This window comes from Lytechinus pictus, chromosome 7 (genome assembly GCF_037042905.1).
Source record: "Lytechinus pictus isolate F3 Inbred chromosome 7, Lp3.0, whole genome shotgun sequence".
NCBI classification, from domain to species: Eukaryota; Metazoa; Echinodermata; class Echinoidea; order Temnopleuroida; family Toxopneustidae; genus Lytechinus; species Lytechinus pictus.
This window is the reverse complement of record NC_087251.1, coordinates 44,258,622-44,282,196: the sequence shown is the minus strand read 5'-3', so window position 1 is coordinate 44,282,196 and position 23,575 is coordinate 44,258,622. Positions and strand designations below refer to the sequence as shown.

Genomic DNA, 23,575 nt, shown 5'->3' with positions numbered 1-23,575 from the left:
TCATTGATCGGTATTTTAGCATTCCTTATCAAACCAAAAATACAAATACAATATCCTTATCAAACCAAAAATACAATATCCTTATCAAACCAAAAATATAATATTTCTTATTTTGCACTTGTATAAATTATCAAAGTAAGATACAGTTGACTGTTGAGATTATAATATTTTTATAAAAGTAATTAAGGTCTTTTTTTTTTCATTTTGTAATTGGAAGTATCGGCGACACCGCCGTATTTGCCAGAAGCGGTAGATTCAAACTGAGGTGGATGCGAAAAGCTGTTTTTATTTCTTGTAATACGGGATAATTTAGACTCTAGAGGTGAGTGTGCCTAACGTTAGTTTGTTAACCGAAGTAATTTTTTTACTCTTGAATTGTGTTTGATTGCATGATATGTAAGCCTATAAAGTTATGACAATTCCTTTAAAAAATGTATGATTCTTGATTGAATAGGAGTGACAGTGTGTGAGTGTGACTAGCCATGAGAGTGACCTTACGGTACCGGTACGTTAGTAAATGATTTTTACTCTCTAGAAGCCGCCTGGCTAAGTGTGACTGAGTCTGAGTGAGTGTAGGCGGCTAAGCCTAAGCCTAGTAAGGCGTCCTAGACAGCTGGCAGCCGTCGGTTTCGAGGAGTCTTTTAACATATTTTTATTTTTTTAATTTCTCCTCGTACACAGACGGCTCGCTATCGTGCAGCCACCATTAGGGGACTTACAATGCAAAATCCCCCCGTCTGGGCTCTTCAATTTTTGTCTTTAAATATGAATCAAACTTTTGAAAATTAACGCGACCGAAATGCAAATTAATATTCCCTCTCGGCATTAATTGCCAAAAAAACGGGGAAAATCAAATTAAAAGGAACAAAAACAGTGACTTACCTCGGCTGTCGCGCAACTTCACTGCCCTGTTTTATCCGAACTTAATACACATAAACATATGGCCATTTTTAGAGTATTATAGATAAATTACCCACTGCAAAGGATGACTCGTCAGATGTCCATCCTTACATTCTTAGCATAACAAATAACAACCAAAACTGTTGGGCGGACAATTTGAGTATAGTCCCACACATGCTTGTCTGTGTGTAATGCACATAACCCTGGAATTGAAGAATTTAAAGTCAGTTTGTTAAAATGTTGAATAATTCATGCTTAGCGGCAAACACCATCATCTTACATTTTAAACATCTTCTTTACAATCACTTTGAGACAATTTCTTCCATTTTTAAAATTCCCTCCCTAGAATTAACGTTTGTCTTCAATTTTCATTTATCTCTGCAGCAAGCACAGACTGCTTATCCATGAGAGCAAAGCACTGAAATCAAGAAATCATGTGGAGTTAGATTAAGAAAAGGAAGGTGAACTCAACTAACTCAGGTCAAAGGTCAAGAAATTATCCAGAAATATGCCACAAGATCTACTGGTAAGTTGTACATTGTTTATGATTATTAGGATTATCGTTGTCTTGCTTCTTAATCTCTTAAAACCTGGAAAATGTGCAGTTCTAGTTTACAAATGGTAGTTTTAATTCCATGTATTTTATTTTGAAAAATGCATGATTAATTTTTTGTCATTTATAATCCTATTTTTTTCTCCAAGTTTCCACCTAATATTCCAGATATATGGCACATAGCTTGTAGAAATCATGTATCATTTAATGACACACACAATGACTTCAATTTCAAGTCATTGTGTGTGTGCGTAAGTTTGCGAATCTATTGTAATACATCTTATATCACAACTCAAAGATCGTCTGGTTCTCAATATCATTGCTCCAAATGTAGGAAATTGGGAAAACATGTTCCTTTTTTAACTCATTAAGATGCACAAGCTATAATAGAAGTCAGTGACTAAGATTGCATCAAAGGAAGGCTCATTTCTTCCATCCCTTGTCCGTGTCAGAAATGAAGGGCAAACCTAGGATGTTATTCATTGAATTTTTTCTCTGTCTTTGAAGAATTCATTCATCTTAGTTTTTTTCAGAATCAGCACAAAATCAGCAAATATTAAATCATGTAATGCAGGCGATACTGGCAGAGGTGTTACCGTAATCTTTTTTCAATGTTGACGTACATAGTGAATTCATGAGGTTAGGGTTAAAGTTCATTTCAGACAAAAAATGTTCATCATAATGAGACACGTTTACACCTTTGCCTTATTGCAGACCTAAATACTATGGTTCAATTTACAGGTTGGATGAATACGGGTCAAGGACGAGCTGGTAGCTATCAACAATCAACTACGACCTTGAAAGAAGCACAGGCTGATGTTACAAGGATCAATATAAAGTAAGTGCAGTGTCGAAGTACTTTTATTTTAGGGAGTCATTCAGAGAAAAGATCACCAGAGCCATTTTTTCGTCATATCAGATTGTCATAAAATAATCTTGACAGCTTTATCACCACTAGTGACAGGGACAGTGCTATACATATTGTTCAAGTAGGAAAAACAGAAGGGGAAACAAAGAAGAAAGAATACATGCACAGCAGCACCAAGAAAAGCCTTGGTCATGTTTCTCTATAGTACATCAGTAACCACATGACATTAGCACCTTATCAACAAGTTCAAATTCACTCAGGAGTGCATCATTGTCTGTAGTGATATTTTGAGCTCACCGATACAATGAGCTGGCAACTCCATCAACCTGATCTGATTCGAAGTTCAAATAAGGTTCAGATTGGGTTGATTTCCTGTACATACTGATGGATAATGAAAGGATCACTGTTTACTCAGACCTTTTTGTCCAAGAAGTTTATTGACCTCTGTACTTCCTTAAGAGTGAAGCTTACGTGTTGGTCAATGTTTATTGGTGTAATCTGTGATTTCATTGATATGGTCAGTGGTCACAATCAATTATTACAAATTATGTTGTCCACATCTGTCGATCAAAAGAATGATCTACTCCCCAGTGGTCGCCATCGAAGTTATAGGCGATTGTATTACTCAGTGTTAGACTTGGACATTGGTTGATCAACCGCTACAATGTTCTCTTCATCATCAGAAGATGATGCTCTTGGACTTGGGTGATCATTGTTTGGCTGTGGGTCAACATTGGTGCCAATGGCAGCTTCTCAAGGACCATGTGATTACATATTATATAACTCAAACAAAGATTCTTGCCATCTGGTTGGTTGAAAGGTGTTCAATATTTGATCCTTTCTTTACTGCATACATTTTTAAATTTTCCATTGCATGGTGACCGTGCATTTTTTTTTTCCATTGCACGGTACGCTAGCGTTCCCTCAGTATGTACCACTAATCATGTGTGGGTCTACTTCCCTTATTATGTGTGTGTGTTTGTTTGAAGTTAGCGCAGATCCATGAATCAATGCGCGTCACAAAAGAATTAAAGCAAAGGGCTGATGAGCTGTTGATACATGGGGGAATCCACCGTAGGCCGGCTAGTATGGATCGGAGAAAAGGACTTGCCTACCTAATCTTAATTTTATCTATTTTATTATTTTTCATATTTTTAAAAAACCTTGTAACTTATATGAGTTATATAAAACAAATAATGAATGTAAATATTTGTGCGATGGAAAGAATATTTACATTCGATGAAAGATGAAAAGTTCCATGGAACTTTTCATCTTTCATCTCATGCATACGCATTCAGTATTTGTATACCATATGGCTGTGTGGTTGGACGCCTATCTTGCTTTCCAGCCTTCAACCAGTTGCCAATAGATGGCTCTTGAACGCTGTATTCTTCCTCTGGAGTGCCCTTAAAGGAAGTCATCATGAGGTCATCTAATGTCTGTGTGCCAAGAATGACACGCCATTCGGTTTTCATGTGATTCATCGATGATAAGGCACGTTCTGCTTTTACTGTAGCAAGTTGAATCACTTGAACAATATCCACCAAATGGAAAAAGTTAGGAAAGTCCTGCTCCCGTCCTTGCCTATTCCTGCACTAAACTGCATTCCATGAGTCCAGCATACTGGTGCCTTACCACCTTCTTCGGACGTATAAACTCCATCGTTGCTGAATCTGGGTTGTAGTCATGAGAAACGAGCAGATCCTCAAAATGTGTTAGCAAGACTCTGGCCTCCTTATCTCCATAGTTTCCCCCATCATCCGGCCAATTCATTGGGTCAAGTACCGTTACAGAATTGAGAAGTATGAACCAAATCTCTCCCGCTTGCACCACTTCGCCGAGTTTGTTGTTTAAGATTGATTTGAGTAGCATTTACAAGATATAGATTTAGATTTATTTATTTCTGTTCAACAACATTTTCAAAATATAAACAAAGTAACAATAGGCCTACATATTCAATATGATACAGACAGTTCAATTACATTTCATAACAAATATTGAAGATAAATTAAACAAAACTATAGTGAGTTGCAATTATTTTATCTATAAAAAGAATGTTGAAATGAATGGAGGTACTTGCCAAGAAAAGCTTGTATAGAAGGCAAGTCCCTAAACTTAGTTTCAATACGAATTAACAAATTATATACAAAACTATATACAAAAATGGAGACGGACACGGGAAACGAGCTCAAAACAAGTAATCTACAAAATATCAAGAAAAAGCGACAAAAAAAGAAAGAAAAAGTAGTTCAAATAATAATTACAATGATAACAAAAATAATAATGATAAATTAAAAAAAAATGGAGTAGGAGTGCTGTCGTTGGGAGTTGTGTTAGATCTGGAAACCCAGTGCTATGATGTCTTTGATGCTGTCCTTCAATTCGCAGTTGTTAACAGGTCTTTGTATCGAATTGGTGGGCCAATCTTTCGATATCTTACCAAATGAACTCTCCACCAGTGCCATGAGCACAATGCTAGTGACACCTTTATCATTGTAATAAAGGCTTCCAGAGTGAGCTGGTTTCTTGATGGTCATGTGCTTGCCATCTAATGCTCCCAAAGCATGGGGTATATTCCACCTTCTTTTCATGCCATCCTACTAGGGTTAGGGGGCAAGGTAGTACTGCTTCCTTGTATTCAGCTGCAATGGCTCTGCAGAAATGGCATATTGCTTCAGGTGATGTCCGGAAGTTGAGCTCCAATGAAGTGGAGGTATCGCTATTTGCCATGTACCGTAGACTCATGGCCAGCTTCAGGCCTGCAGGAATAGCTCTTCTTAACTAATATCAGAATGTCCAAACTGAATTTTTAGTATATGATACTGTAACCTGTTTCAAGAAACTTTTCTCTGCACAAGAAGCTCTTTTGTCTGCACAAGAAAGATATTGTGAAGAGCATAACAGTCTTGAAATCCAAAATTGTGAAATTTGAGATTGGCAATGCATTTTAAACATCATTTCACAATCACTGAGAGGATTTCTTTCATTTTTGAAATTCAATACTGAATAGCAAGAATTAAATTTTGTCTTAAATTAATGTTTTCTCTCTGCAGCAGGCACAGACTGCTATCCATGAGAGCAAAGCCCTGAAATCAAGGGTTCATCTGGATGTCCTCAGAAGTCACCCAACATGAAGCAAGCAATATGGACTAGATCAGGAAGAAGTCATGGTCATGCTGGAGGGATTCCATGACGTTTGCTCCAGCGACAATTGCTCTGTTGAAAATTCCACACATTAAACAATTGACTAACTTCAACCCTGAATTTGACACTTTACCCTACCCTAAACCTAACATAAAACCCTATTGTAACCCTACATTGTAGATAAAATAAAGCCCAGAGCAATTGTCGCAGGAGCAAATGTCTTGTCACCGCTGGATGATGGACTCGACAAGCTCATGCCAAAGGTCAAGAAAATTATCAGAAATATGCTGCAAGATCCAGTGGTAAGTTGTGCAATGTTTATGATTTTTATTTTTATAGCGCATCTTAGCAGTGAATTAAAAATACTTTTAAATGAATGATATGTCTGTGCAATATCAGAGCATATTGAACAATGTGCCAAAATCTGATGAATTCCCCATATAGGCAACCTGCTATGTAATGTTGTGCCTCAGGTCACTTTGATAAAGATTACTATTTTCATCAATGTAGTTTGTATGAGATGGTTAATTGATATCACTAATGAAGAGCATGTTTCCATGCCATGGTCAAAGGTCATGTGAGGTCAATGAACTTTATACTCCACGAAGTTCGTTTTATATGAGGAGTATCATGTTCCTAAATAATCCTGAACCTTACCTCAAACATAATCAAACCTAATCCAATCCTAATTCTAAACCAAACTCAGCTGCAACCTTTAATCCTATAACTTTCATGAAATTGAAATGTGAATACTTTTCCTAGGAGTAAATGTTTGGTCACCTATATTTGCATCAAACTTTTAGTACAATCAAGTTTACTTTTGCAATCACCTGTCTATAATATAATTTGATTCAATAAAACATAGGTGCCTTGACACTTTACTCAATGGGAAGGTTACCCCTTTGACAAATTAAAATCTGGGCCTGGTGACACATAGCTTAGCTTTTGATTGCAGGACTGATTTTTATGATTGATTGTATTGATCTTTATGTTCAATCAATTGTACAAATCAGCAGTAAGATCGATTGCCTACATGTACATGTACCTTTGTGTCACAGCAACAATCAGTCCATGGCCTTGGAGGTCCTATTGGTTGACTCCAATACCCGTTTCATTGGCCTGAATTCACAAAGGTAGTTTTGAAAACCATTGGTTGAACCCATAGTTTATGCAGAGTTCCTGTATAGATTATGCTTAACTTACAGCGTATATACAAAAATGTCCAATACTGTTGTGCGCTTTTGTGACAGTGCTCCAAATTGACGCCTGTTGCCATGGTTGAGTGCGCTATTTCATTCATGAGTCCTCTGTTTTGGATTAATGGGTCCACTCTTCAAAAGAGAGGACTCATGAATAAAATAGCGTACTTAACCATGGCAGCTAAATTAAGCATAATTTACACAGGAAATCAGCATAAACCATGGCTTCAACTGCTGGTTTTCAAAACTACCTTTGTAAATTTTAGGAAACTGCTTTTGGGCAATTCCGTAAAATAATCAACCTCTTTGTATGTCCGACTCAATTTGGGGTGGGGGTTGTTTTTCGCTTCAGGAACTACTCAAGCCACTATAATTTTAGAGAATTTCATATGTTCACTTGAAGCACAAAGTTAAGACAGGCAAGAAGGCGACAACAACAAAAAGAGGAAGTAGTTCAAATAATAATTACAATGATAACAAAAATAATAATGATAGATTTAAAAAAAGTACTTACAAAATTATAATAGGGAGGAAAACACGGTAAATGTTGGCCGCTTACGTCGGTCATATTCCTTATGTGTTAAAAACGCCTTTAGGCGACGTGTGTCTTCAGTGTTTTTCTGAAGGGAAAACAGCTGTCACAAACAAGCTTACAACTAAAGTGAGCGTCGTTTTTTAAATACCAATTAGAAAATCAAAGTTAAGACAGGCAAGAAGGCAAGTCCCTAAACTTAGTTTCAATATTAATTAACAAATTATATACAAAAATGGAGACGGACATGGCAGACAAGCTCAAAACAAGTAATCTACAAAATGTCAAGATAAAGCAAAAAAGCGACAACAACAAAAAGAGGAAGTAGTTCAAATAATAATTACAATGATAACAAAAATAATAATGATAGATTTAAAAACCATCCGTTGAACCCGTAGTTTATGCAGATTTCCTGTATAGATTATGCTTAACTTACAGCGTATATACAAAAATGTCCAACTGCTTTTGGGCAATTCCGTTTAAATAATCAACCTCTTTGTATGTCCGACTCAATTTGGGGGGGGGGTTGATTTTCGCTTCAGGAACTACTCAAGCCACTATAATTTTAGAGAATTTCATATGTTCACTTGAAGCACAAAGTTAAGACAGTCTTTTTAGAAAGGTCCCATAGAAACATGGTCAGGTGCCCAAAAGTATTGAACTGTAAAGTCTGTGGATTATTTAAACTTTAAACCAACAAATAAATTTTCCCTAAGTTTGAGATACCAGATTTTGTTTCCATTGTTATGAATTACATTTTCCTTCATTTTACAATGACTGAAATATTTTTTTTTCTTTAGTTCACAGTTTTACCTCATGGCTGGGAGGAGGCTTATACAGCTGATAGAATACAGTTCTACTTAAAGTGAGTCTAGAAGGAAAATAAAGAAAGTTGCAATTCATTCAAATCTTGATTATGGAAAGCCAATAATGCAATATTTTTAAAAGTATTTATTTATTTTTTAAACACATGCACACGTTGGTATCAATAATGCATAAAGGCATTATCATTTATTCAATGCAAGATAAAAGAGCAATGTAGATATAATTACCTTGGTTAAGGGCTGTTACAGAAATCGAACCCCAGACTTTCATGGTGAAGTCGGCCACGGCACCTCACCATTAATATTTGGTGCTAGTTTTGCAAGCAAGATTCTTATTGCCTTCCATAGCTCTGTCACATTATTTTTGTTTATTTACAAAGAAAATCCAAATCACATTATCATTAGCTGAACAATTAGTGAGATTTGTTCTTGAACCAGCTTCACTTTAAAATTAATATCAGTTATAATAACAATCTAAGACTAAGTTCAAACAGAAGAAGGGTTCACACAATGGAATGACCACCCAAGTGTTTTTATGTAGAAATAAAGAAAAAAAGAGGGAGCACAATTTAGTGGAAAAAATCGAGCACTATCTCCCTGTTAATGTCTGCATAAGCCGCTTGCCTATTGCGAACTTGAATTTATTTTGTGCATGTAACACAGTAGGATGAATGTGTTTGAAAATTAAATGTTGGAATGATTTTCTGTTCTTCACTTTCATATGCAGTCATGTCATTCAGTGTACAACATGGATACACCCCCCATCTGGTGTTAACCGTCTTCCAAGCGTGAATGAGAGAGATAGTTTACCAGAGACGAGAGCATGTCACCAATCTCGAGATCTTCACGTACACAGAACGTTTGGTATGATCACCTATTGGTATTCATGTGAGGTATGATCCAATAGAGACTTTGGATTTGACACCAAACCCTTCATATACACCTTCCATTCATGTGAGGTATGATCCAAAAGAGACTTTGGATTTGACACCAAACCCTTCATATACACCCTCCATTTTGTGTTTGTAATCTTCCTGGCATTCCTGATAAAAATAGTTCCAGGGATTTGCTCTTGACACCGGTCACTTTACGCTCTCTGTCTGGTGTTCTCCATATTCTAATAATTAAATCTACATAGTCAAGCACTTGACACCACTCTATGGAGTGTATAGATGGTGCTAACCATAGTCTTAGTACTCATAGGGGTGATTATCTCTGTAGAAAATACTTGACACCAAATATTATCTAAATTCTCTTCTCTGGTGTTAACTATGTTTTTGATATGAGATTATCTACTTCGATGATTACTTGACACTAAACATCCATGTGTCTGGTGAGTTTAGAATTTCATGAGAGAGAAGATATATCAGGCACTGGACCTTAGTACCATATATTGTGGCCAGTCTCTGTATTGTAATATAGCATTATCACTAGTACAGTCTATCCTGCTATAGTGACTACATGAATTGAATTGAATTGAATTTATTAGAACTTCACTGGCAATTGCCAGCATTTTGTTCATAACAAGAAGTACAAAATGATACAAGACAAATATACAATGCAAGGAATATAAGCAAATAAACAAAAACAAAATAGTATTTCGTCAAAAAGAAAAAAAAGAAAAAAGAAACAACTTGTAAATTATACACAAATATACACAATAAACATAGGAATCATTCGGATAGATATTTTGACAATGGATATAGAGACTGATATCCAAGAAAAGATAAAGAAAACATAAAGAAAGTGAGAGAGGAAAGGGAAATAAAGAGGGAAGAAGTTCGAAAATGGAGAGAGCGGGAAAGAGAGGAAGAATGAGAAGAATGGCATTACATGTAAATTCATTGTGTAAAAATATTGCGAATATATTACTTCAAAGTGTTTACCGGTTGATATTTTTAGTACTTAGAAATCACCCCTAATAGCAATTATGTTTTGGATAAAAGAACAAAACAATTTAATCAAGGCTTCAGTTTCCAATTTCATGATGTAGATAAATTTTTCCTGGCACTCCATTTCAGTAAACCTAATATTGAAGGTAATTATCTTTTCAAAAAAATCTTTACGCAAATCTTTATATTTGTTACATTTCATTATAATGTGGAACTCATCCCCGACAAAATTCAAATTACAATCTTCACAAAATCTCAGGTTAGGTGGTATCTTCTCCGGTCTTTTGTACCTTCCTGTTTCTATTGGTAGATTATGAGCGCTCAGTCGGAGTTTGGTTATATTTTTTCTCAAATTGACATTGTGTATTGAATATAAATAATTTTCTTGTCTTATATTGAATTTGAATTGCCTAAAAGTTCTTAGTTTATTCCCTTCCCTAGTGTCCCTGTCGTTAAATAAATCCAATTCAAATTGTTCGTCAAATCTTCTTTCCAATGATGTTTTGCATATTGTAATAAATTCTTTTTGGGAAATTGGTATATTTTCTGGATCAAGTATGGGGGTGTCATTTTTCCGACAAATATCTAGTATGTTAAAAATATCCTGAATTGTCTTAAGCCAGCAATTGTTTCCGTTATTCAATAGACTTACATTTTCTACAAAAGCTTTGTAAACCAAACTATCTTCGTCCATATTACGTATTCGAATCCAATATTTCAGTATATTTATGGCAATTTGGATGACTTTTGGATATCTACCGATTTCAGCTGTCGCTGCTAAATTACTGCATTTGCGGTTTACCCCAAGAATATATTTACAAAATTGAATGTGCACCTTTTCAGATTCGTGTTTAAAATATAGCCCTGTTTTCCCATCCATTAATTGTAGATTTTTTTCCATGTCTATAACATTAGTACCCCAAATTTCAGATCCATAAAGTAATATCGGTTGTATCGTTGCATCGAAAAGATGCAACAAGGTTTTAGTGCTAGGAGTATAGGAACCAAAAGATTTGTACAATTTGAACAATGCTCTTCTCGCTTTTTCAGCTAAATCCCTTGTATAGAAAGTCCACCTTTCCAAAAAGACCTATGGTGTGGTTTCTCCAAAATAGTTATCCTTTGAAATATATTACCGTATTCAAACCTGTTTGTAAAATACGTCTTTTCCATATCTCTGAGAGAGATTACTATCAGGGACTGGCTCTTAACACCAGACATTAAACACACTCTATTTTTGGTGTTCCACTTGTCTTCCTGATATGGGAGATTTCCATTACGGTATGTAAATCAAATTTAATGAAGTAAATATCAGTTTAGAAGACTTAATGTGAATTTGCTACTTACGAACCCATTTTTTAGATATGTTATATGATGACTTTTGTGTAGCTCCAAGGAGCAGGTCCAAGCTATTATCTCTTTGCTGGCAGGTCTAAGTATCTGAATGGATGCATACAATGTAGGGTATGATTACTAGGAGTAAAAATTAATATGTGAGTAGAGTTGGAAATGATTTTCAAGTATCGTGAGGTTTATAATTGATATGGTGTGGTTATTATGCGTAGTAGGTTCTTGTGAAGTTAACACAAGTATTTCAGAGGAATTAATAATGTCATCAACATCAATGAAAATAAATGTTCAAATATACTTCATCGTTTAATATTATGATTATAACATGTAGATTTTGTGGTCAGGCATTCAAAGGTCAAAGGTGACAAATATGTTAAAATATCATGTTCATGCGATCACTGAAAATTGTTTTAGGGATCAACTTCAAACTTATTTCATTTAGGTTGGAGGGACAAGGATGTGATTAGATTTGGGGGTCAATTTGTACCCGAAAATATCTTGTTCTTATGATAAAGAACCATGTAAGGGTTCAACTTCAATATCAGCTTGTGTATGCATATGGGTGTGACAAAGAAAGAGGTTCTTATATAAACTGGGTTCCAAAAGAAACTTGTCAAATTTCACAAGCGCACTACACAAATTCCACTCAGACAAAATGAACAAAATTTGGATACAGGCTAGCTTCAATAATCTTTACTAATCATATGTCAATAATTAAGAGATTGGTTTAATAACAAAGAGGCTGTAGCCCTCAAATCAATTGGTTCCGGAATCCAAAGTCACAAAATGACAAAAGAAAGACCAATGAAGAGAAGATGTGATTAAACCGATTGGCCATTCTTTGCTTGACTGCTATTGAGTCCATTTAGGCATCATGCTTCTTTGACCTTGATACATGTAGGTGTGTTTAAAATGTTCATTTTAACTTTCTATAACTTCTTAGTTACTGAGGCAGTCAATTAAACATGCCGATGGTCGTACTGTGAACTTTAATAAACTGGGCTACGTAGCACAAAGATTAGCGATCAATCGATAAATGGACTGACCAATCAATATCAATTTTACAAGCGCATTATGTTTAAAATACTGACCAGGGACCAATCAGTGCGGTTCTTTCATATTTGCCATTCATCGCAAACCTTTGTGTTACGGAGCCCTGGTAAGTTTGCCAATCATGTTTATATAGGTCTACATGTAGTATTAGATGTTTTAAAAGTTTATGACTCGAGAGAGAGACAATTCTGGAAAGTGCTTCACAAATAGTTAAATTACAGTTTACACTGAAATCATAGTATATGTCAGTGTTAATGCGCAAACGTTGATGCACAGCATACCTAATTGATTTCATCTTTAGTAGAGCGTGTCCTCTTTGGGAGATCTAACCAATATGGTGATCCCTTATTTGTAACATGGAATTGAAAATTTTTGAGCAATTTTAGACATTCTTTTAAGATTTAAAAATCTTTGTGAAACACCTCTTTGATTTGTCTCAAATAGCTTGGACCTGCCCAACATATTAGGGACAGTGATTTTCCATTTAATACCAGTAAATCAAAACAGAAAATTGTTTTGATTGTCTATTTTTCATGGGATATTTTATTGAGTATACCTTTGCAAACAGATTTCATACTCTTGCTGTGTGCAAAAACTGAATCTCCTTTTTAGATCAAGTTTGAAACAGAATTATAGGTTTTTAGAAATGGAAATGACCATGTCTTGAAATGGAAAATCTCTGTCCCTACTTATAGTCTTTGATTATAATACTATATGCTTGCTTTGTATTAATGATTTTTTTTATCTCTTGAAAAAGAATGTAAGACCAGCAGCCTGGAAGATTTATTCAAGTTGCAGGACCATAGCAGCTGACCTCGATTGATGGTGGTAGGCCCTAAACCTTACAAACATGGCTTCCTGTCTGGTTTGAGCTGGGATCTTCCTGTCAGAATCACGCAATTAGTGACTTCACTACCGAGAGATCTATTTTTCGGTGTGCAGAGAAGGGCACTGGATACTGTTGTGCATGGTATACCACAATGTAAGTGCTTTAATAATGATTTCAATGATATTCTGTGTAGCCTAAAGTATGTGAAACAATGCAATTGGTTTTCCAGTAATTATTTACTGAGGGCCATAACCTTTGTGAAAATATTGGGTGGCAATTTTCCCCGTATCAGGATTTTCTCTTTTCTTTTAATGACTGTAATCCCTTCTCTTGACCTTTACTGTTATTTCTTCCCATTCCTGTATCCTTTTGTTGGGTATAGTCTTTATTTATATACCTCTCAGTACTATTTGTTCTAGCTTTTGCTCTAACTTTATCTTTGTTTCACATTGTTGCAACATGATATTTTCCATGACTGATTAGATAGTGTGCTAAGAAGATAAACAATTTTATATATATATACAGACTTTGATCTTTTTATTTTTTTGATTGCTAAACAATGATGAGCGAAGTTGATTATCTTGCAATTTATATAGTCTCCTTTTCTGTACGTGTTATTTTTGGGGTCAGACTAATTTGAATTATTATTTCAAACTTTATCGCGGTCATTCACCATGTACGAGTGCCGAGTGTGTATCCATCATGAAATCACAGAATGAGAAGAGATAATGTGGACTGCACGAATGTTAAGATATGTGATGATCAAGGTAAGATTCTCAATATAGGTTCGTCTGCCCAAATCTTCAACTTCGGATATAAATTTTTCATCCATTTTTGTGAGGGTTGTGCACTTCAATGGTTTTCCACAATGTGTAAAAAAATTCTCCTTCAATCAAAGCAATATATATATATATATGTAAGTCTGGAATCTTTTTTCAGAAGTGCAATGTCAAATTTTGATTTCTAGAGACTTGCCAGTGTAGTGTTTCAAGTTGATCCATATTGATATTTGAAATATTGATGGAACGGTTTAGCCAATATGGCTTTGGAGCTCGGTGTTATTGATCATTTGTTCTGCACAAAGATAAGAGAGAGGAACTGGCGACGTCTGTGTGAAGAGAACGCTGCTAACTTCGAGAAATTTGTTTCAGTTGCATGTGACATCTTATATTTGGTGTTTGGAATCTGGTAATGTTGCGATAATCTTCAAGTGCTGTCTGACCACAAGCAATGGTGTTCCTTTCAGCTAATGCATGATATCCCAAGTTCTTCAAAACCTCATGCAAAATACACACTTCTTGGACTCACAAATGCTGATATCTTGTGAAAGTGTTGGCATCTGTGTGGTGGCATTAGAGGAATTCTCAGTGGATCTAGTTCCAGTTGGTCATTCTTTTTTGTCTTTTCCAGCCATTTGATATTTTCCTGTGTTTATTAGATTTTCCCAGATTTATTTGACTCTGATAAAATGAAAGGCAATGTGAAGTCTTGGTAGTATAGAGTCAAAGTCAATAAAGACCATTTTTGCTCCTCATGCATGCCGATATTGTCACCGAAAGGGAAGCTACATACATCTGATACATTTTCTGGTGTAGTCTGTAACTCTACTATTAAACCACAATGCACTTGTTTGAATCCTAATAAGGCAGGTTCTTGAAATCTTTGTCAACTTTCAATTTCTGTGTCCAGGAGGAAACGTTCTTGTTTGGAAAGAATTTTGAATAGATTTCCTGTGTAGAGGAATTTCATCACGTTCAGGTGTTCAGAAATGTAATCCCTTAAAGTGAGAGGAAGTTACTGTGTTTAATCCTATATAGCCCAGGCTATTTTGAAATTGCATAGCCGGGGGGGGGGGGGGGGGGTGGTTTTAGCCCCCCCCCTTAATTTGTTTTTCATCTTTTTATTCAAAAAATGATGAAAATTGTCATCAATAGTTTGTAAAGGTAAAAATGATACATTTATGAATTTCGGCTACATAAAGAATTTGCATTCGATTGGTTTTTTTTTTTAGCCCCCCCTTTGTTTTTCATCTTTTAAAATACAAAATTGATGAAAATCATCATCAATAGCTTGTAAAGGTAAAAATGATACATTTATGAATTTCGGCTACAGAAAGAATATGCATTAGATTTGTAAAATGAAATCACGTTTTTGAGCAATATTGGGTCTTAAAAGTTGCGTGAGAAAAATTCCATGAAATTTTGTGGCCTGATCTTTACAGATTTATTCGAAAAATGTTGAGGGATAAAAAAGCCCCCCCCCCTCCCCCCCGGCTAGATAGGGTTAAGGTATTCATGTTCCTGCTTACCATTGCCAGTTATATTTGGAGAAGGGCCTCCACTCAATGATTCAATTTGCTTATCTTTTGATCTTGTGCCATCTACCCATCTTTTATGGGAACTTGGGAGTCTTTCACTTTCTTGCAATCATCATACGATGCATAATTTGCAGACCATCATAGAATTATTTCCTTGTTGCTTATAATTTGTCTGATCATGTCAGAGAAGTTTCTCAGCCAGGTCCTGAAGCTTGATACGAAGTGATGCTAGGCTATATTCATCCATCTTCCTGTCTGTGTGTAGGGCAGTGATTGGTAGATTTTTCCAACAGTGGCCCTGTGGCTAAAGACATGGTTTCCTATATCCAGTGTGGAACAAGTTTGGGAATTTTTGTTGGGTGCTGTCCGTCAGATTTGACATTTCATGTTTTGGTAGATTGTTCAAGCTATCCATGACCCTTTGGCTAAAGAAGTGGTTTCCGGCCTCCATCCAGTCTGAACAAGTTTGGGCAATTTTATTGGGTGCTGTCTGTGAGAGTTCTCATTGGTTTCTTATATCCATGGAAAGATTTTTTTGAATTTTTATTGGGTGCCGTCTTTGAAATTTGACATTTTGCTTAATTTCTAGGGTTCATGCATTGTATTGTAATGATTGATGGGGAATTATAAACCATTGTGGAATATGAAGTGTACTCCCTCAGGACAAGCCTTTGTTGAGATCCCAACCTTATTAGATCTATCTTTCATTGTCGGTGCCTCGCCTGATCTCTCAGAGTTCATGGTGGCATGATGGTTACAGTGCATTTGGTTTTTGTATGATGGTGTATTCTAAATTAAAAATCATTCTTTTCCCTCTTGGCTTCTATTTTGATAAAAATGCAGTGTTCTTTGAAATTCATAGAAACGCGATTGCATCATGTACAGAAAAGGGTATATTTATTTGCAAAATCGTAATATATTCCATTTGCTCTTTTGAAAAGAAACTCCCCCCCAAAAAAAAAAATAATAAAATAAACTAGCCAATGAATAGTGTTTTTTTAATGTGAAAATATAATTGAATTGTCTAATAATAGAAATATGAAATGTGAAAATGATTAGTAATAATACTAAATATTAAATTGTAGGGTCAGTCATGGATAGTTAATGTTGAAAGGATGTGAAATGATTGAAAATGGGCAGATACAGGGAGTTAGTGATTATCACTGATTTACTCTAAGCCAATCAGATGCAAGGATTTGTTGGTGAAAATCACTGACAAAAATCTTCATGAAATGCTTCCCTGGATGGATAGTACAGGGAGGTATACGAATAGAGCACAATCAGTGGAGGGGAGGGGGAGATGGTTGTAAGGAAGGGAGCAGATTAAAGGAAATTAGATGTTCAAGGGTGAATAACTACAAAGGAGATTAACAGACTGATCCTTATGGCCAGGAAGAAGGAAGGGTAGGGGGTAGGGAAGAGAAAGCAGAATGTGGGTAAAGCTCCCTCCCCCCAAAAAAGAAAAAAAAAAAGCAGTGGCCCCCCCCCCCCCCCGAAACATAATCACTAGGAAAGTCAATGCATTGTCTTCCATACTCTTGGCTACACAAAATATTAATGGGGAGTTTTCACCACATGGTGAATTCAAGAACATAGAAAATGTATTGTCAAATGCCCTTCTTGACAAAGAACTAGGTCTTTGTGGAAAATTGGCGAGTCAAAATGGCAGTTTCATCCTGGACTCTGGACAAACTGCTGACCCGGTTCATAAAGTCTCGACAAAGACCTCCCAGCTGTTCTTTGTCATTTGACGGGCATTTTCAATACATTTACTGTGTTCTTGAATTTGTTGTGCTTTTTGAAGCGAAAGCTCCCTACCGTCATTAATAAAGCACTCTCATTGTTGCAAGTGCCCAACAGTGTCCGGTGCCCTTCACTGCACACTGAAAAATAGGTCTCTTGGTAGTGATGTCACATATTGTGTGATTTTGTCAAGGAGACCTCAAGCTCAGATCAGGCTGTGGGTCATTTTGTGAGGGGTGGGGTTTGCCCCATTGAATCAAGAGGTCAGCTGCTATGGTGTTCCGTATACTTGAATGAATCTTCTGGGCTGCTCTTGAAAAAAAATTTGCTTTTCAGTTCTGCTTATTTGTGTCTATCCCATATTCTGTGAAGCATGGCATGCCCCTTTTTATACATTGTAACCCCGACTGCCCCTTTTTATCCATTGTGCCCCCCCCCCCCACTGCCCCTTTTTATCCATTGCGCCCCCCCCCCCACTGCCCCTTTTTATCCATTGTGCCCCAAAATGCCCCTTTTTATCCATTGACCCCCACTGCCCCTTTCTATCCATTGTGCCCCCCCCCCACTGCCGCTTTTTATCCATTGACCCCCACTGCCCCTTTTTATCCATTGTGACCCCCCCCCCCCACCAATTGCCCCTTTTTAACCATTGTAACTTCCTGACCACCCTTTTTTAAAAACCATTTTGACCCCCAAGGCCAAAATCTCCCATGTCCCTGTTGCATAAAATTTACTTTAAAGTCACATTGCCATTGGATGGCAATGCCACTTTAATAGTATACAAATACAAATCAAGGGCATTACATACACATGGTACAGTGAAACTTTGAAACGGATATAATATACCCGATGCAAGGCAACGAGTATACTTTCCTAATGCCCAAGGAAAATGATGTGTATTATATGTTTGTATAAGATAGTGATGTGGATCCTTATTTCATCAACGGTCATTTCAAAACTATGACCTTTTAATAGAACTAGATTATTAGTACCAATCATAAGCTATTTTTTATTTGCTAAAATATAGGACTGGTCATGTGATAGATTTCAGCCAATTGTATGATTAGGATCCATATTATTTTAGTCATTTTATGCAACAGGGTCTTGCAAATTGGTTATTTACGCAGTATAAAGGGACCATATCTACCATTTTAAAATTTCTTATCGCAGTTGATAAAGGCAATTCAAAAGATAACACGATTTCAGAATACCAGCCAGCTATTAGGCCCCCCCCCCCCCCCCCGAGTACTGTAAACCAAATATAGAAGGTCAATATTCTTTTAAATTACTATTTTACAAGTTTACATTATTTGTTTTTCCAAAGAAAATTTCTAAATAGGCTTACATTTTCAGGAACAATTCCCATCTTGTTGGTTTTGAAGAGAAAAGCAAAGATAAAATTTGAATTCATGCCTTAACTGAGTGATACTGAACATTTGGTAATCAGTATCAATAGAAAGCAGGGAATTTTCTCTTTTATTTTCTATTTGACCCTCAAGATTTGGATTACCTTTTTATGCACTGTATAACTATAAGCCAAGTATCTTTTTTTATGTGACAAGAGTGAACTTCACAAAATTAACATTTTATTGAATACATTTTATGCATTCGAAATTTGTTTGACTAGATTTTCCAACATTGTGTTGTATTTTGTCACACAATTGATTTATATTCTTCAATAATAATCATCTATTAAGAAATGCAACACAAAGATTCACAAAGCGAGAATATTTCAAAATGACAATGCTAAATGTTGTACTTCTACGTCAGATAAAGCTTGCAAATGTTTCTAATATATATATCATAAGACGTTTTGGATCGGAGGATACTTGGAAGTTTGTTCAATCATTTTGCTGAAAGGATTGTTGAATCAGGTTTTATTGATATGAAATTTGTTGATGCATTTCATGAAGTTCACTCCATTTCCCAAAGGCTGTATGAAAATGGGGTAGACAAAATATACATAAAGGGTCTTTCAAAATTGGTTACTCGACTGTGTAGGCATCACTATCATGTTCAAATATCTTGTAACCAAATAGTCTTGCAACCAAGTGTGAAAGTCCCTTTCAGAGGGGGATCATCTTCTTTGCTCATGTGCAAAGAAAGTGAAATACCGGAGTTGGGCGGGGTGGTAGAAGAAAGTGATAATAGAAAGGGGGAATAAGAGAGGGAAAGAGAGAGACAACAGAAGAAAGAGACAGGGGGAAGAGATGAAGGGGAGAAAGAAAGGGAAGGACAGAAAGAAAGGGAAGGACAGAAAGAAAGAAGAAAGGAAGGAAGAAAGAAAGAGGGAAGGGCAGAAAGAAAGAGAGAGATGATGGAGAGAAACGTTTTATAAGAATCCAGTCGATAATGAATACAAGTAGCCAAACAGAGGTGTCACCATTGGCAGCGATTTCGTGAAAAATTTTGGTCTATATTTAGGGGAAAGGAGACAATTCTTTCCAATAGGCTGCTGTACAAAATTTGAAATAAAGGGGGGGGGGGGGAGCATGTCCCCCCATTCCCCGGAATCGCTGCCAATGGTTGTAACACAATCATTTAATGATCAACAGTGCAGACAAAATAACAAATTCTAAAATTTATCCCAAATGTCATTTGCAGAGGAACTTGGAATAGTTCAGATTGACTCGGCGTATTTCAGATCCCCCCCCCCCAAAAAAAAAAAAATTTAACCAAGCTAAGCAACAAAAAACTCAAAATGCAATATGAAATAACGAAGTTTTGCTTAATTTCTCAGGTATATGCACATCCTGGATGGTATATAAATGAGGGAAATGAAGACATCATCTACTCACTATTTCTTTTGTATTTTATTATAATAAAAATGAAAAATTTTATTTGTCTCTGTATCATAATGTCATAAAAAGTTATATTCTTCCATGTCATTGTTTCAACTATATGTGGTACATTCAAAAGGGCCCTTATTGTCAATGCCGAGTCTCCTTCTAATAGTGAAAAATGTTGTAGAATTCATACAATAAAAGGAAAACAAACGGTGAGAACAACCATAATGGTGTTTGGGTAAAAATTCTGAAACTTTGGAAATTGTGATAGATTTGACATGATAATGAGAAAATATTGTATTTCATCATTTTTCTTCCCCCCCCCCCATTTTGTTGGGTCATGAAAATTTGGGGGAGTCCACCCCCCCCCCCCCAATCTGTACGCCATTGACATGAGTAGAAGGTGAACCGATTTGGCTATCTGTTCAGCATCGTCTTTAACGTATTTGGGAACATTCCCGACATGTCACATAAATTCCCTGGGGCTTGAGCAGGTGGAAGACCAACTGGATCCTTGATCGCCCCTCGACCATGATGAGACTGCATCGGGTGATCTTTCCAACCATGGACTCAGCTAGTTCGTAGATCAAAGTCCACCATCCATACCCTATACTTTGTGTCCTCTCCAGTGGGAACTTGAGTTGGCCATTCAACAATGATGTCAGACCTGGGTCTCATCTTACAAAGAGTTACGATTGATCCAATCATTCACAGCTACAGAAAGCCATCAACATATTTTCTATTTATGATGTATATTCATACATTCACCGTTTTCTTGACAATTTAGTATGCTTCTCATTGTTCCCAAAGGACATTGAGCAAATTTGCTAAAGAAAAAATGATGACATTGATGGATTTCCATATACTTAGGTGATCGGATCAATTGTAACTCTATGGAAGTCCATCAGTGTCATAATTTTTTCTACAGGAAATTTGCAAAATGTTCTTTGTAAACAAAGGCAAACACACCAAATTATCAAGAAAACAATGAATTTATGAATATACATCATAGCTAGAAAACATTTTGAACAAACATGCATTTTAGATGACGTTGCTGGCTTTCCATAGTTGAGATTGATCGGATCAATCGCAACCCTCTGTAAGACGGGTCCTGATCTCACCATCAGATAACCACATGTGGATGCCTTCCAAGCAACTTTCTCCTATCCACCTGGGCCCTGTTGCATAAACATTACTATCATGGTAACTTTGCTATCCAATGCTAATTACCATGGTAATGATGATCAACAGCCAATCAGAATCAAGTAAATCATGGAAGTTACCATTGGATGGCAAAGTTACCATAATGGTAACTTTTATGCAATGGGGCTCTGAACCGCCAGCGCCTCCTGATGAACACCTGCTCCATTCCTCACTGAACAGGCCACATGGATGGTGATGTGTACTCGAGGGCAGACCTACTCCACAGAGGCTCTTGATTTATATCCAAGATGCGACAATCGATAGTACATGGGTGATTCGTGATACCTTGGATGTTGTCTCGTAAAACCTTGCGATGACGCTTGGCACCACCCTTTCCGAGACCCTTTCCTCCTTTTCCGCAACCTGACATCTTGATGAATGAGAAGTTAATTCTAGCGCTGATGGGAAAAACAAAACAGAAAAAAAGTGAGTCTGATACATACAGTCTGTTTCTCTTCTATGCCATCCAAGGAGATAACAGACCAAGAGCCTGTTTCATAATGAGTATATTTTCAAGTTTATTTATTTAAAACCCCCCCAAAAAAATCACATTATGATCACATACAATGCATATGAGTACATAAACACATAAAGTATAGACGAATTGGTTTTAGGACCCCTTTAAAAGCAAGCTTGTGAGCGGGGCCCTGGAATACTTAACATGATTAATAACATAAAATTTGGGATATACTAATCCACGGAATACAAGAGAGAAACAAGTTTATATGAGGTTAAGATGCTAAACTAGAATGGAAACTATATACACACATATACGCACACATACACATGCACACGTATTTAACATTTATGAGTAGGTCATCAACTTACAAAAAAGTACTAAAATACATATTGAAGGAAAATAATCATAACCTTTCAAGAAAGTAAGTTTTGGATAACCTTTGGAACATGGAAAGAGTTTTACTATTTTTTATATCAACAGGTATATACTGTTCCATTCTTTAATGCAGGATATATGAAAGGACAGAGTGACATTTGTTCTTGCAAAAGGCTGACGAGCAAGATCCCTTCGATGTGTATTATAATTATGTATTTGTGAGTTCTGAAGAAATAATTTTCTTTTTTTTTCATGAGTATAATATTAGCAAGCATACGTCACCTCATATGAGTTCCTCAATCCTACGGCGGCGATGGGGACTGAAGAATAAGTAAAATTTGGGTACGATGTCCAAGAAAGCGTCAGTGGCCTTGAAGAATGAAATGTTGACTTTCAGATTTGGAGTGCTGACTCAAGAATGCAACTGACACCCAGTCTCACAAAGTTTTTCTACAAAGTAGCTTAAGTCCCCTACCATTTCACTGAGGTAGCAGGTGATCAATTCAAAATTTGTAGTGTTTCTCCAATAAAGTAAGGGGCCTCGCAAAAGCGTCTCCGGTGTCAAGCCAAAACTTACAGGGGGTGGCCGAAGTCGAGACGATATCCTCAATAAGAGCTACCTGTTAATCATAACAAATGCTTGCATTTAACAGTAACTATTTCATTTATAGGTCTCATTATTCATAACAGGATATTACTTCTCATACCATAGTAATGATTATTCATAAGTTTTTTAAACAAAGATAACAAAACAAGCTGATATTGTATCCACTGCAAATAAGTACAAATTAAATCAATCCAGTGATTTACGTTTACAATAATTAGATTACACATTTCAAAAGAGCATTTGTATCTTTGCTCTCTAACCTGTCTATCATTCAATTACATTGGAAGTATTATAAATTCAACTTACAACTTGACTTGTGAATACAGGCCAAAAGGAAGACACAGACAGGTCCTCTCTCTCCAAAACTGAATAAACACTGCTCTACAAGTAAAGCAACCCCTCACACTCTATCCTACTCCACACATCAGCTCACACACTTCCATTCAAAATCGCTCAAGCTAACACACATATTCTCTAAATGTTAATTTGCATATCAAGTATAGCTTCCAAGATGAGCCTGCAATAGAGGAATCAAAGAATGCTAATTGGTTTTAAACAGCAAAAGAACTGAGGAATGTCTGTCAAAGAAAGAAAGAAATGAGTTGCACCTGACAGCAAGGTCAAAAAGTACAAAATTAAATGCTTAAATAAAGTATAGGCATCTTCACCTTCTTTTAATTAAACAAAAAGTTTTTAAACAATTGCGTAGCTGCACAATATATATGCTCTTATTGTTTTATTTTAACTATCAGGTAACTGGCTCCAGTCTTCCATAGACAGCAATAGAAATAGCAATATTATGTGTAAATTTAATACATGTAGATGATGTTATGAAATCAACGTCTTCAGAAATTATTCGTTATTCCATTCATAAAAAAATGTTACAAGAAACTTTGTGTTGTGAAAAAAAAAGATCCCACTTGAAAATTTGAAAGACGGT

At 36.2% G+C, this 23,575-nt stretch overlaps 2 long non-coding RNA genes across 2 annotated transcripts; one reads left to right on the top strand and one right to left on the bottom strand.

Moving 5' to 3' along the window:
• The first annotated feature begins 233 nt into the window (after nt 1-233).
• On the top strand, nt 234-9,775 carry LOC135154795 (uncharacterized). Its single transcript, XR_010294237.1, has 6 exons — nt 234-322; nt 1,285-1,426; nt 2,195-2,291; nt 5,375-5,767; nt 7,997-8,061; nt 8,748-9,775. It is a non-coding gene; the product is annotated as an uncharacterized LOC135154795 (long non-coding RNA).
• Nucleotides 9,776-18,094: 8,319 nt separating this feature from the next.
• LOC135154796 (uncharacterized) lies at nt 18,095-23,070 on the bottom strand. Its single transcript, XR_010294238.1, has 3 exons — nt 22,942-23,070; nt 22,311-22,648; nt 18,095-21,591 (listed from the first exon to the last, which is right to left on the bottom strand). It is a non-coding gene; the product is annotated as an uncharacterized LOC135154796 (long non-coding RNA).
• Between the last annotated feature and the right edge of the window lie 505 nt (nt 23,071-23,575).